At 37.5% G+C, this 15,115-nt stretch overlaps 1 long non-coding RNA gene across 7 annotated transcripts in view; it reads left to right on the forward strand.

Annotated features, from left to right (window-relative positions):
• LOC123795723 (uncharacterized) overlaps positions 1–15,115 on the forward strand; it is an 870,146-nt gene that overhangs the window by 802,018 nt on the left and 53,013 nt on the right. Inside the window, exon 9 of one of the 7 annotated variants that reach the window (XR_015722995.1) lies at positions 14,397–15,109. The exons of 5 other annotated variants lie outside the window; for them this stretch is intronic. This is a non-coding gene — a long non-coding RNA (uncharacterized LOC123795723). Of the gene's footprint in view, positions 1–8,178; positions 10,050–14,396; positions 15,110–15,115 lie in introns of those variants that run through there. One more of the 7 variants, XR_015722990.1, reaches the window with a different exon arrangement.

The raw sequence follows: 15,115 nt of genomic DNA on the forward strand, positions 1-15,115 counted from the left end.
GTTGTTGGGAATGCAAACTGGTGCAGCCACTCTGGCAAGTCGTATGGAGCTTCCTCAAAAAGTTAAAAACAGAACTACCTTATGATCTAGCATTTGCACTACTAAGTATTTACCCAGAGGATACAAAAATACTGATTTGAAGGGGCAGACATACCCTGATGTCTGTAGCAGCATTATCAGCAATAGCCCAATTATAGAGAGCACCCAAATGTCCATTGCCTGATGAATGGATAAAAAAGATGTGGGGTGTGTATAATATATACATATAAATTTGTACTTAATATACAGAGAGAGAGAAGAGAATATTACTCAGCCATCAAAAAGAATGAAATCTTGCTATTGCAAAGACATGGATAGAGCTAGAGTGTATTATGCTAACTGAAATAAGTTAGAGAAAGACAAATACCATCTGATTTCACTCGTGTGGGATTTGAAGGGGCATATGCTCCTCAATGTCTATAGCAGCAATAGCCAAATTATGGAAAGAGCCCAAATGTCCACTGCCTGATGAATGGATAAAAAGATGTGGTGTGTGTCTGTGTATGTGAATTTAAGAAATAAAACAGATGAATATAGTAGAAAGGAAAAGAAAAAAAAAGGAGAGGGAGGCAAGCCATAGAGACTCTAAACTAGAGAGAACAAACTGAGGGCTGCTGGAGGGGAGGTGCCTGGATTGTAGGCTAAATAGGTAACGCGTGTTGAGGGCACTTGTTGTGATGAGCACTGAGTGTTAAGTGACAAATCACTCAGTTCTACTCCTGAAACTACTACTACACTGTATAATTAATTTTTTTAAAAAAAAAAAACTTGAAACATGAAAAAAGATGATTGGTAGAAGCTACTGTGAAGATATCTGTTCCTGAAATTTTTAAGGATTTGATTACCAGCAATGAAATCGAATCTGTTCAAAATTTCTTGCTTCCTAATTCATTTTTGGAAGATTATACATTCCTAGGAGTTTATTCATTTCTTCTAAGTTGTCCAGTTTGTTGGCATATAATTTTTCATAATATTCTTGTATAATCCTTTATATTTCTGTGGTGTTAGTTATTTTTCTACCTTCATTTCTGATTTTGAGTCCTCCCTCCTGCTCTTTTGATGATCTTGCTAAAGGTTTATCTTTTTCAAAATACCAGCTCCTGGTTTCATTGATCTCTACTATTAACTATTTCATTTATTTCTGTTCTAATCTTCATGCTTTCCTTCCTTCTACCAGCTTTTGACTTTGTTCTTTGAGAATTTGCTTGCTTCTTGAGGCAGTCCTTTATTGCTATAAACTTTAGTCACTTTTGCTGCATCCCGAAAATTTTGGACCACTGTGTTTTCATTTGTTTCCAGTATTTTTTATTTCTTGGTTGACCCATTCATGTTTAGTAACATGTTATTTAGCTTCAATGTATGTGTGTTCGTTCTAGTTTTCTTATGGTTGATTTTTACATTACTGGTTGGAAAAGTTGCATGGTATTAGTCTTTCGCTGCTGCCTTGTTGCTTTTCTGTCTGGATGGTCTAACCATTGATGTAATGGGGTATTATTAAAATGCCATTATTAATATTGGCTTTATATGTTTATATTGGATGCACAGATATTTACAATTATTAAAGCCTATTGTTGGATTGATCCCTTATCATTACGTAATGCCCTTCTTTGTCCCTTGTTACAGTCTTTGTTTTAAAGTCCCTTTTGTCCAATATACATATTGCTACCCTAGCTTGCTTTTTCCATTTGTCTGGCAAATGGTTTTTCCATTTCTTCACTTTCAGTCTGCATGGGTCTTGAAGTGTGTCTCTTGAAGGCAACATAGTGATGGGTCTCGCGTTTTTATCTACTCTGCCACCCCTTTCTTTTGACTGGAGCATTTAGTCTATTTACATTCAAAGTAATTATTGATAGGTATATACTTATTGCCATTTTGTTCTTCTCTATTCCTGTCTTTTCTTGCTCTCTTGTGGTTTTCTTTAGTGATAAGCTTGGATTCCTTTTCTTCATTTTTTGCATATCTTAAAAGATTTTGATTTGTGATCACCGTTAATACAGGCTGCTGTATGCAGAAGGTGATCTAAGTTTGACCCTATTCCAAAAGCACTAAATTTTTACTCACCCCCCCATAGGTTATGTATATGATGTCATATCTCATATCCTTTCATTTTGTGAATTCCTTGGTTTTTATAGATATAATTGACTTCACTGTTTTAAAACTAGGACAGAGGTTAAAGCATAAAAGTGATTACTATTTTTATTAGGTTTTTATGTAGCCATGTAATTTTTTTCTTTCCAAATCAAAGAATTTCCTTTATTGCTTTTTTAAAGCATGCTTTAGTGCTAATGAACTCCTTAAAGTTTTATTTATCTGGGCAATTCTAGCCCTCCTTCTATTCTGAATGATAGCTTTGATGGGTTGGAGTACTGTCATGGGTTTTTCCTTTCAGTACTTTGCAGGCCAGAGGGAATGGCACGATGTATCCCAAGTTTCTGCTGGAACATCAGCTGGTAACTTTACAGGGTTTCACAGATCTTGCTGGTTTTAAAATTCTCTTTATCCCTGCTTTTGCCATTTTAATTTCGATGTGGACCTTCTTGTGCTGATGTGGTTGGGGGCTCTCTGTGCCTCCTGGATCTAGATGTCAGTTTCCTTCCCCAGACTGGGGAACTTCTGGCAATTACTCAAGTAAGTTTTCTGCCCCCTTTCTCTCTTGCTTTATAGAAATCCCAGGAGGAGGAGAATGTTACTGTGCTTGATGATGTCATTGAGTTTCCTTAACCTATTCTTCTTTTTCTGTTTGCTGTTCACCTTGGTTGTTTTCCATTACTTTGTCTTCTACCTTTTCTAAGCCACTATTGATTCCTTCTACTGTATTTTTAATTTTAGTTACTGAGTTAATCTCTGATTGGTTCTTTTGTGTATTTTCTATCCTTTTCTGGAAGGTCTCACTGAGATTCTCCACTTGTTTCTCAGGTCCAGTAAGCATCTTTATGACCATTACTGTGAATTCTTTGAATATAACTTACCTGTGTTTCATTTAGCTCTTTTGCTGTGGTTTTGTCCTGGCCTTTCATTTGGGACATATTCCTCTGTCTCCTCAACTCTGTTTTTATGTATATGAAAGCTTGTAGTGCCCCGCACCACAGAACCAAGTGCTTCAGAGGGGTCCTTCAGACCAGTCAGCTGCAATGATTTACTTTGCCTGTTTTGGGCAGAGTTTGGTCCCTGTGCTATTAAAATTCCAGTCTAGGGCCACCATGGCCTTGCAGTTGGGTAGTGTCAACAATCAGACCAGACATGCTTGCCCTGAACTCATTTGCTGAGGCTGCAGTCATACTGAACTGCAGGGACTTCTCACTGCAGTGTCCTAAGAAAGGTTTTTGTCAGGGGGTGAGATAGGCAGGCTGCCCCCAGACCATGTGTGCAGCTCCAAACACACTGATCAGGGGGGCACTCTTGACACTGCCAGTTGCAGGGTTTGGCTGCTGGGACTACTGTTGAACTGATGTGTTTGTTTGCTTATCTTCCTCTCTCACCAGGACTGCTTATAGGATGAGGTGGGCCTTGTTGGTTATGCTGGATCCCAAGTACAGAGGGGCACAGCATGTGGTGTAGCAAGTTATATGTAGGGTGTTTGCAGGGGTTCCTGCAGCTGTCTGTACAGGCTGGGGGGGGGGGGTATTGCTTGCCAGTCTTTTGTTCTTGGAGAAGTCTCCTAAAGATTCCTGGCCCTCCAGCCAGCATCCCTTCTGAGACTAGCGAATAAATCTCTTTCATATATACCCCAGGTGCTTTTCAAATCTCTTTCATATATACCCCAGGTGCTTTTCAAACTGCTGCTTCCATGCTGTGTCCCAGTGGGATTTTTATTAATGATGTCTTTTTGAGAGTGGGGACTCAGTTTCCTATCATCCTTAGGCTCTTTCCCCTAGCCCACCATGCTGATTATTAAAACAACCACAGCTAAGCCCTACTGGCCTTCAAAGTCAAAGGTTATGGGGACTTCTCTTCCCAGTGCAGGTCCCACATGCCAGGGTAACTGGTGTGGGCTCCGCTTCTCTCCTTTCTTTGTGCTTGTGGTATCCCTCCCACTTGTGGTCAGTCTTGCTAGAAGTTTGCTTCCTCCTGCATCTTCTCCCCTCCTACCCTTTTCAATGTATCCCTCTCTCTACAGTTAACTGTGGAAAGTCTGTGCTGCCACTCCTCAGGTCATTTTCTGGGTTGGTTGCACTGATGTGGCTATTCTTTAGGTGTGTACATGGGACCAAGTGAGATTAGTATCCTCCTACTCCACCACCTTTCCAGAAGTGAAAAAACAAAACCAGCAGTTCAAAAAGAACATAGATTACACACGAGGGAAATTCATTTTCTGACCTGAGGGCATTGACTGGAGGGCCAGGAGACAGTTGATGGTAATGGATAACATTTTTTCATTCCACAGAGCCTGCTAGCTCAGGGAGGCAAAGTATCACACGGCACCTTCATGATACATTGCTGAGACTGGCACCGGAAAGTGGTCCCAACACTTGCTGAGGCCAGAGAATCTAGGTGGTTGCAGTGCTCCCCACTCCCTGTCCCAAATAATCTCCACTTGCCTTCTTAAAGCCAGGGGTTGAACATAATCCAGGTAGAAGAAACCCCTTTATTGCCTCAACCTTGGGACTGTAAAAATTGGAAGGATACTTCATGGCAGATGACCACTCCCAGGGCACTATACGTATACAGATAGACTGTAACATAGTCCAGTCCTTCTGTGAAAAAGGCCAATTCTTTTTTTGCCTGGAGCTTCAGACTATGGGATAGGCTGCAGATTTCTCCCACATCTAGAGGTCAAGGAGGCACTCACAGAGAACATAAGCAGGGAGATACCATCTTTGCAATCCTCTTAGTCTTCATACAGCTTGGGGAGATGAACCTACCAGAAAGGAGCTTGTTCATATACCTGGAATCCTGATTTTTGCAACTAACTCTCAGGGAACACCTCCAGATCTACTGGTTTGGAGACCAACAAAAATTACAATTGTGACTATAGTTTAGAAGCCAGACCCTCAAACAGCAAATTTTAATCAGCCTGAAACTACTAAATAAGATTCTTCTCCTTGGGTCATAGGCTTTGGCACAGCCTCAGCAACATTGACATGTATTAAGAAAAAAAAATCAGATGGTTTAGGCAATCACAAAGGCTCAAGAGACAACCACAAGCTAGACTAAGGTTGAACAATATGGTTCATCACCTCTGCATGGCCACTCCTTAGGGACTGAGAGAGAGAGTTGTTTTACCTAATCCATAGAAACAAACACAGGGAGTCAAGAAACCTGAGGAAACAGAGAATTATGTATCAAATTAAAGAGCAAAATGAAACCTCAAGAGAAAGACTTCAATGATACAGAGGTAAGTAAAGATTTCAAAATAATGGTCACAAGGACCTCTACTAAACTCAGTAGAAGAATGGATGAACACAGTGAGATCTTCAACAAAAAGAAAAAATCAAGTGAAGGTGAAGACACGGTAACTGAAATGAAAAATACATTAGATGGGCTCAACAAGGCTACACTAGAATAAGCAGAAAAATGAATCAGGAAGCTGAATTAAGCAATAGAAGTCACCCAGACAGAGCAGCAGAAAGAATTTTTTAAAATATTAAGGGACATCTGCAGTATAAGGATTCTAGAAGAATAGAAAGAAGGACAGAAAAATGGTTGAAAGTTTCTTGAGACTAGGGAAGGAAACAACTAGCCGGATAAAAGCAGCCGAGGGTATTCCAAATAATATGAACCAAAAAGGATTCACACCAAGACGCATTATAATTAAAATGACAAAAGTTAGAGATTCATGATTCATAAAAGCAGCAGGAGAAAAACAGATGATAATATACAAGGGAACCCCCCCATAAGACCATCAGCTGATTTTAAGCAGAAACCCTGTAAGCAAAAGGGAATGGCAGGATATATTCAAAATATGAAAGAAAAACTTCCAACCAAGAAATCTGTACTTGATAATGTTATCCAAATTTGAAGGAGAGAGAAAATTTTCAAGACAATCAAATAAATTCATCACTACTAAACAACCTTAGGGACTTCAATGGCACTGATTTATAGTAACAAACAACTAAAACTCACGAAATTAGTAAAATCAAAACTACAATAAGAGGACATATATATACATATTTTTGAATGTGTTCAAATTTGTTACTATAAAAAGGCTGTCATATACATAGTATGATTACCATGAAGTTCACAAATTTCAGCAAGCAAAATCTTATGGTAACACTAAAGAAAAATAGAAAAGGAACAGAGCACAGAGGAACTACAAAAACAGCCAGAAAACTATTAAAGTGTCAGTAAGTACATGCCATCAATAAGCATTACTTTAAATGGACTAAATTGTCCCTTCAAAAGACAGTTTGGGAGACAGCTAAGAAGATGCAGAGTAGGATTCTGAACTCATCTGGTCCAGTAGACACACACACACACGTAATTAACTCTCAGAACGATCTGAGGCAAAACAGGTTTTCCACAGCTAATTTTAACAGAGGTAGAGATACAGTTGGGAACCAAACTTGAGGCAACCACAGATACACAAACCGGAAGGATATCACAAGCATGGAGAAGTAAGAGGACCAGACTCTACACTGGGCAGATGAGTCCCTGTAACATTGGCCTTTGAAAACGAGTGGGGCTTACCTTGAAGAGTGCAAGAGTGTGATAGATAATGCAGTCCCAAAGAGCCAGCATAAGCAGCAGCAGTTTGAAATGTGTCTAGAATATATGTGAAGGAGGCTTACTGACTAATCTTAGAACATGTGCTAAAGGGGCAGGGATCCTTAGGAGATTTCTCCAGGAACAAAAGAGCTGTGCAGGGGAAGAGAAACAGAGACCATCAGCAGAGATAGCTGGATGCTTACAGGAGCCAGTGCCAACACTCTGGAACCCATCAAACCAACTGTCTTGGCAGGCATTCCTCCACAATCGCTCCTGCTGCACCACACACTGCAGGCAGCCACGGTCAGGAAAATACCACTTCCACGTGACTCCAGTGCTGGGGAAAGGGGCAGATAGCCGCACACATCACCATGCCTGCAGTGGCAGCAACCGCGTATCCTAGGTAGCTGTGCAGGAAGCAAGCCCTCCATACCAGCAAGTCCGTGGTGGCCTGAGAGATGGCTCTCAAAAACACAGGAACCAAACCCACAGTGGGCAAAGTGGGTCACTGCAGACTCTTAAGCTGTAAGAATTGGTAATTACCAGATGGTAGGCTATGGGTGTATTGGTGAAACAGATAAAAGTGGTTAACAGGTAAAAACTTCCACTTTTACACAAGTCCTGGAGGTGAAAAGTACAGCCTAGGGAGTGCTCTCAGTAATATTGTAAAAACTTTGTGGGTGGCAGAGGGTGACTACCCTTATCATTGTGAGCAATGAGTAATGTATAGTATTATTGAGTCAGTGTGTTGCACGCCTGGAACTAATGTAACTTTGTATGCTAATTATACTTCAACAAAACACAAGACAGAGTGGCTAAATTAAGATATCAATATACCACATATGCAAGAGACTCACCTTAGAACTAAAGACACACACACACACTGGAAGTGAATGAATAAAAGAAGGTATTTCATACAAAGGGAAAGGAGAAAAGAAAGATCATGTAGTTATATTCGTATCAGACAATATAGATTTTAAAACAGAGACTATGGTAAAAGACCAAAAGGGGCACTATATAATGATGAAGTAAATCTAGCAAGAAGATGTAACATTTATATATATATATGCACTCAACGTCACAGCACCAAAATATATTAAGACATACTAACCGTCCAAAAGTTTAAAATTGACAATACAATAGTAAGAACTTTAGTACTCGACTTACATCAATGGATAAATCATCCAGATAGAAAATAAATGAGAATATCAGACTTAAATAACACAATAGACCAGGTGGAATTGATAGAATATTCCACTCAAAGCAACAACGTATGTTTTTCCCAAGTGCACATGATACACAGATTACACTACCATATACAGTCTTAGTAAATTCACAAAGATTGAAGCTATAGATAGCATCCTTTGCTACCACAATGGTATGAAACTAGAATGAATCACAAGAGAAAACTGGAAAAACTACAAATATGTGGACATTAAGCAACATGGTACTGTGTAAGTAATAGGTCATATTTCTGTTTTCATTTGTCTCTAGGTATATTTCTACTTCTTTGATTTTTTTTTTCTATGACTCAGCAACCAAGAGGTAAATTTAGAGCAATACAGGCCTACCTCAAGAAATAAACAACAGAAATCTCCAATGAACAATTTAACTTTATACCAAAAGAACTAGGGGGGAAAAGGGGCAAATGAAACCAAGAGTTCTCTGAAAAGAAAAACAGAAAAGAAGGCTAAAATAAAATCACAAATAGAGAGGTTACAACTGACACCACAGAAATACAATTGTAAGAGACTACAAACAACTATATGCCAACAAATTAGACAACATAAAATAAATGGATAAATTCCTAGAAACATGCAACCTTCCAAGACCAAATTATAAAGAACTAGAAAATTTGAAGACTGATTATTTGCAAAGGGATTGAACTATTATTCGAAATCTCTCAACAATACAAAACAGGACCAAATGGCTTCAGTGGTGAATTCTACCAAACATTCAAAGATTTAATACATATTCTTTTCAAAGTCTTCCAAACTCATTTTATGAAACCAGCTGATACCAAAACCAGAAAAGGGCACCACAAAAAAAAAAAAAAATCAAGAAAATTATAGACCACTGTCCCTGATGAAGCTACATACAAAAATCTCAAAGAAATATTACCAAACCAAATACAATAAATTAAAATAAGCATATACCAAGATCAAATGAAAAGTAAAAAAAAAAAATTCTGTAAAAATCAATCAAGGGATTTATAAAATAAAAGGATATAAAATATGACCCCATATAGTTAAAACATGGGAGGGAGACAAGTAAAGAATGGGTTTAAATTTAAGTGACCATCAATTTAATATAGACTGCCATATGCAGAAGATGTTACATACAAACCTAATGGTAACCACAAATCAAAAACCATTAAAAGATGAATAAAGAGAAAGGGATCCAAGTATATCATTACACAAAGCAAACTAACCATGAGGGCAAGAGAAGAAAGGATCAGAGAAAATCTATAGAACCAACCACAAAATGGCAATAAATACATACCTATCAATAATTAGGGTGAATGTAAATGGACTAAAAACTCCAAACAAACAAAAGATACAGGGTGACACAATGCGGGGGGGGGGGGGGGAGCAAGAAACAAAAAGAAGACCGGTCTATATGCTGCCTACAAGAGGCTTATTTTGGACAGAAAGAAACATGCAGATTGAAAGTGAGGAGATGGAGAAACAGTTATCATGGACGCCAAAAGAAAACTGGAGTAGCAAAACTTAGTAAGGAACTTTAACACCCCATTTACATCAATAGATGGATCATCCAAACAGAAAATCAACAAGAAATGGTGGCTTACAATGACACATTGATCCTTTTGGATCGAACAGATAGACTCAAGCATTCTGTGCTAAAACCACAGAATACACATTCTTTTCTAACGCACATGGAACATTCTCCAGTTAAATGATTTTCCAGTTAATGCATGTTAAGCCACAAAACAAATATCAAAAGCCCAAATAGACTGAACTCATATCATGTATCTTTTCCAACCACAATGCTATGAAACTAGAAATCAAGTATAAGAAAAAAATCAGGAAAGAACAGACATGCATGGAGGTTAAATAACAGCTACTAAACAGTGAATGAGTCAACGAGGAAATCAAAGAAGAATTTAAAAATGCATGAAAACACAATGATTCAAAAACCTTTGGAATATACCAAAAGCAGTCCTAAGAGGGAAATATATAGCAATACAGGCCTACCTCAAAAGCAAGAAAAATGTCAAATAAACAACCTAACCTTACACCTAAAGGAGCTAGAAAAAGAAAACAAAGTCTAAAGCGAGCAGAAGAAGGGGGAAAAAAATAAAGTTTAGAGTAGAAATAAATGATATAGAAACTAAAAAAAAAAAATCAATGAAACCAGGAGCTGGGTCTTCAAAAAAGTGGATAAACCCCTAGCCAGACTTATCAAAAAGAGAAAGGACCCAAATAAAAAAAATCACAAATGAGAGAAGAGAAATAGCAAACACCACCACCAAAATACAAACAGTTGTAAGAGAATATTATGAAAAACTATATGCCAACATATTGGACAACCTGGAAAAAATAAATTCTTAGAAACATATCAACTACCATAACTGGAACAGGAAGAAATTGGAAAACCTGAACAGACCCATGACCAGCAAAGAAATTGATTCAGTTATCAAAAAAAGATTCCCAACAAACAAAAATCCAGAGCCAGATGGCTTCATAGGGAAACTCCACCAAGCATTTAAAGAAGAGTTAATAACTATTCTCAAACCGTTCCAAAAAATAGAAATGGAAGGAAAACTTCCAAATTCTTTCTATGTGTCCAGCATTACCCTGATACCAAAACCAGGCAAAGAAGCCATTGAAAAAGAGACCTACAGATCAATATTCCTGAGACCATGGATGCAAAACTTCGCAGTAAAATCGTAGCAAATGGAACCCGGCAAGACATTAAAAAAAATCAATCACTACCATCAAGTGGGAATTATTCCTGGGCTGCAAGGGTGGTTCAGTATTCACAAATCAATGTGATACACCACATTAATAAAAAAAGGATAAGAGCCATATGATCTTTACAATAGATGCAGAAAAAGCATTTGACAAAGTACATCCATTCATGATAAAAACCCTCAACAAAGTAGGGATACAGAAAACCCAACTCAACATAATAAAGGTCATATATGAAAAACCCACACCTAATATCATCAATGGGGAAAAATTGAGAGCTTTTCCTCTATGGTCAGGAACAAGACAGGAATGTCCACTCTCACCACTGTTAGATAACATAGTACTTGAAGGCCTAACCTCAGCATTCAGGCAACAAGAAATAAAAAGCATCCAAATTGGCAAGGAAGAATTCAAACTTTCACTCTTTGCAGATGACATGATACTCTCTATAGAAAACACAAAAAAACTACCCTAAACCTGCCAAAACGGATACATGATTTCAGCAGTGTCACAGGATAAAAAAAAAATCAATGTACAGAAATCTTTTGTATTTCTATACACCACTAATGCAACAGCAGAAAGAGAAATCAAGGAATCAACCCCATTTACAATTGCACCAAAAATTCTAAGATACCTAGGAATAAACCTAACCAAAAAGGTAAAAGATCTATACTCTGAAAACACTGATGAAAGAAAATGAAGATGACACAAAGAAATGGGAAAACATTCCATGCTCATGGATTGGAAGAATATTTTTAAAATATCTACATTACCCAAGCATTCTACACATTTAATGCAATCCCTATCAAAATACCACCAGCATTTTTTCACAGACCTAATATAAACGATCCTAAAATTTGTATGAAACCACAAAAGACTCCGAATAGCCAAAGCAATCTTGAAAACAAAAACCTGGTGGCATCATAATTCTGGACTTTAAGCTATATTACAAAGGTGTAATGATCAAGACAGTGTGGTACTGGCACAAAAATAGACACAGAGATCAATGGAGAATAGAAAACCCAGAAATGAACATAGTCAATTAACCTTCAATGAAGCAAGACAAACTATCCAATGGGGAAAAGACAGTCTCTTCAACAAATTTAGTTGGGAAAACTGGACAGCAACATGCAAAAGAATGAAATGATCACTTTCTTACACCATACACAAAAATAAATTCAAAATGAATGAAAGACAAAAGTATGAGACAGGAAACCATCAAAATCCTAGAGGAGAACAAAGGCAGCAACCTCTTTGACATTGGCCATATAAACTTCTAGATATGTCCACTGAGGTGAGGGAAACAAAAGCAGAAATTAACTATTGGGACTTCATCAAAATAAAAAGCTTTTGCACAGCAAAGGAAACAATTAACAAAACTACATGGCAATTTACAGAATGGGAAAAGAAATTTGCACATGATGTATCTTAATATATCCAAAATATATGAAGGACTTTAGGGGCGCCTGGGTGGCACAGCGGTTAAGCGTCTGCCTTCGGCTCAGGGCGTGATCCCGGCGTTATAGGATCGAGCCCCACATCAGGCTCTTCTGCTATGAGCCTGCTTCTTCCTCTCCCACTCCCCCTGCTTGTGTTCCCTCTCTCGCTGGCTGTCTCTATCTCTGTCGAATAAATAAATAAAATCTTTAAAAAATATATATATATGAAGGACTTTAAAACTCAACAAAGACAAATACTTTTGTTAAGAAATGGGCAGAAGACACGAATAGACACTTTTCCAAAGAAGACATCCAGATGGCTTACAGACCCATGAGAAGATGCTCAACATCATATGGCGAAAATGCTCAGTATCACTCATCACCAGGGAAACACAAATCAAAACCATAATGAGATATCACCTCACATCCGTCAGAATGGCTAAAATTAACAACACAGAAAACAATAGGTGTTGACGAGGATGCCAGAAAAAGGGGAAGCCTCTTACACTGTTGGTGGGAATGCAAACTGGTGCAGCCACTCTGGAAAGCAGTATGGAGGTTCCTCAAAAAGTTAACAACAGAACTGCCCTATGATCCAGCAACCACACTACTAAGTATTCACCCAAGGAATACAAAAATACTAATTCAAAGGGATACATGCACCCCGATGCTTACAGCAGCTTTATCAAGAATAGCCACATTATGGAAAGAGCTCAAATGTCCAGTGACTGATGAATGGATAAAGAAGATGTGGTATACATATAGAATATTACTCCGCCATAAAAAAAAGAATGGTATCTTGCCATTTGCAATAACATGAATGGAGCTAGAGAGTATTATGCTAAGTGAAATAAGTCACTCAGAGAAAGACAAATACCATATTATTTCACTCTTACGTGGAATTTAGGAAATAAAACAAACAAACATAGGAGGAAAAAAGAGGAACTCCAAGAAACAGACCCTTAACTAGAGAGAATAAATTGATGGTTACTGGAGAGGAGGTAGCTGGGAGGATGGGTTAAATAGATGATGGGAATCAAGGGGGGTACTGGTTGTGATGAGCACCTGGTGTTGTATATAAGTGATGAATCACTAAATTCCACAACCGAAACCAATATTACACTGTATGTTAACTAACTGGAATTTAAATAAATACTTGAAAAAAATAGTCATACAAATGGCCAACAGACGCATGAAACGATGCTCAACATCACTAAGGACAATCAGGGAAATGGGAATCAAAATCACAATAAGACATCCCCTCACACTTGTGAGACTAGCTAGAGTAAAAAGCACAAGAAACACAAGAATTAACAAGCGTTGGCGAGGATGTGGAGACAAAGGAACCCTCCCCTTCACTATTGGTGGGAATGCAAATTAGTGCAGTCACTATGGAAAATAGTATGGAGGTTTCTCAAAAAAACATTTAAAAATACAGTTACCATATGATCCACTAATGCCACTACTGGGTATTTACCCAAAGAAAATGAAAACACCAATTCAAAAAGATATATGCACCCCTTGTTTGTTGCAGCAATATTTACAATAGCCAAGGTATGGAAGTGATCCAAGTATCCATCCATAGATGAATGGATAAAGAAGAAATGGCATATATACATAATGGAATATTTACTCAACCATAAAAACAAATTAGATTTTGCCATTTGCAACAACATGAATAGACTTAGAGGGTATAAGGCTAAGTGAAATAAATCAAAGACAGACATTATATGATTTCACTCATATGTGAAATTGAAGAAACAAAACAGAAAAAAGTGACAAATAGCAGACTCTTAAATATAGAGAACAAGCTGGGGGATGTCAGAGAGGAGGTGGGTGAGGAAATAGTAAAGGATATTAAGAGGACTATTATCAAGTGATGAGTACTAAGTAATGTATAGAGTGGCCAAATCATATTGTGAAACCTGGAAATAATATAACACTATGTTAATTATACTTCAAGAAAAAAATCCTTGGGAAAACCACATTATGTTAAAACAACACTGCATATGAAATGTCATTAGAAATACTAAGAAAAGATGGAATTTCAATGAGGCTCTTTTTTATTGTAATCAAAAGTCCCAAGAAACAAAATTTACTCTTTTCTACCTTGTGGGATTTAACAGTAAAAAAACTTTGAAGGTAGAAATAAACCATGCTGAATTCATAGAATATATTATACAAACATTAAAATTATATTTAAACTGATAGGATGAGGAAAGGTCTATTAAGTCTTATTTAGTCTGAATCTATTATATACTGACTGACATAATAGTTGTAGTACATGTAGTATGAGATTTGATCATAATTTTACTATTAATTTTTACTTTTTAAATTCTAGAACCCAGGGAAAGACAAGTTATGTAATTGGACCAAATTCTTTCAAATCATGAATGAGCCAGGTCCTGGACCCAAGCTTGATGGTTTCTAAAAGATACGCTCATACTCAATGCTACACTACCTTGATTTTTTTATTGTTAAATGGAATGGCATAATATAAAATTACATTTATAATGTAATGTCAACTGTGTTTATATTTCCCAAAACATTAAAAAATTTTATAATTATTAACCACATTAACAGGTGATGGAATCATAAGTGATTTTTCTATCTATATATGCCTCTATATTTGATGAATAAAATTGCTTTTATAATTATAAAAATTGCTTTATACTTTCACAGGATGTCTTCAAAATATATCTCACTTGCACACACAAATTCACAAATTAACTTGAATGTTACTTTTGGGTTTTAAATGTTTGGGCCTACTTGTGAGGAATGGGAACTTTTTCTTCAATTGCTTCATCTAGGGTCGCCCGGGTGGCTCAGCCGGCTAGGTGGTTGCCTTCGGCTCAGGTCATGGTCCCAGGGTTCTGGGATCGAGCCCCACATTGGGCTCCTTGCTCAGCGGGAAGCCTGCTTCTCTCTCTGCCTGCCACTCCCCCTGCTTGTGCCCTCTCTCTACCTCTGACAAATAAATAAAATCTTTTTTAAAAAATTGCTTCATTCTATAGATATTTTTAGGGCTCTAAAGAAGAAAAGATCTTTTTTTTTTTTTTT

This window comes from Ursus americanus, chromosome 35 (genome assembly GCF_024610735.1).
Source record: "Ursus americanus isolate L20-20 chromosome 35, mUrsAme1.1.p, whole genome shotgun sequence".
In the NCBI taxonomy this organism is placed as follows: domain Eukaryota; kingdom Metazoa; phylum Chordata; class Mammalia; order Carnivora; family Ursidae; genus Ursus; species Ursus americanus.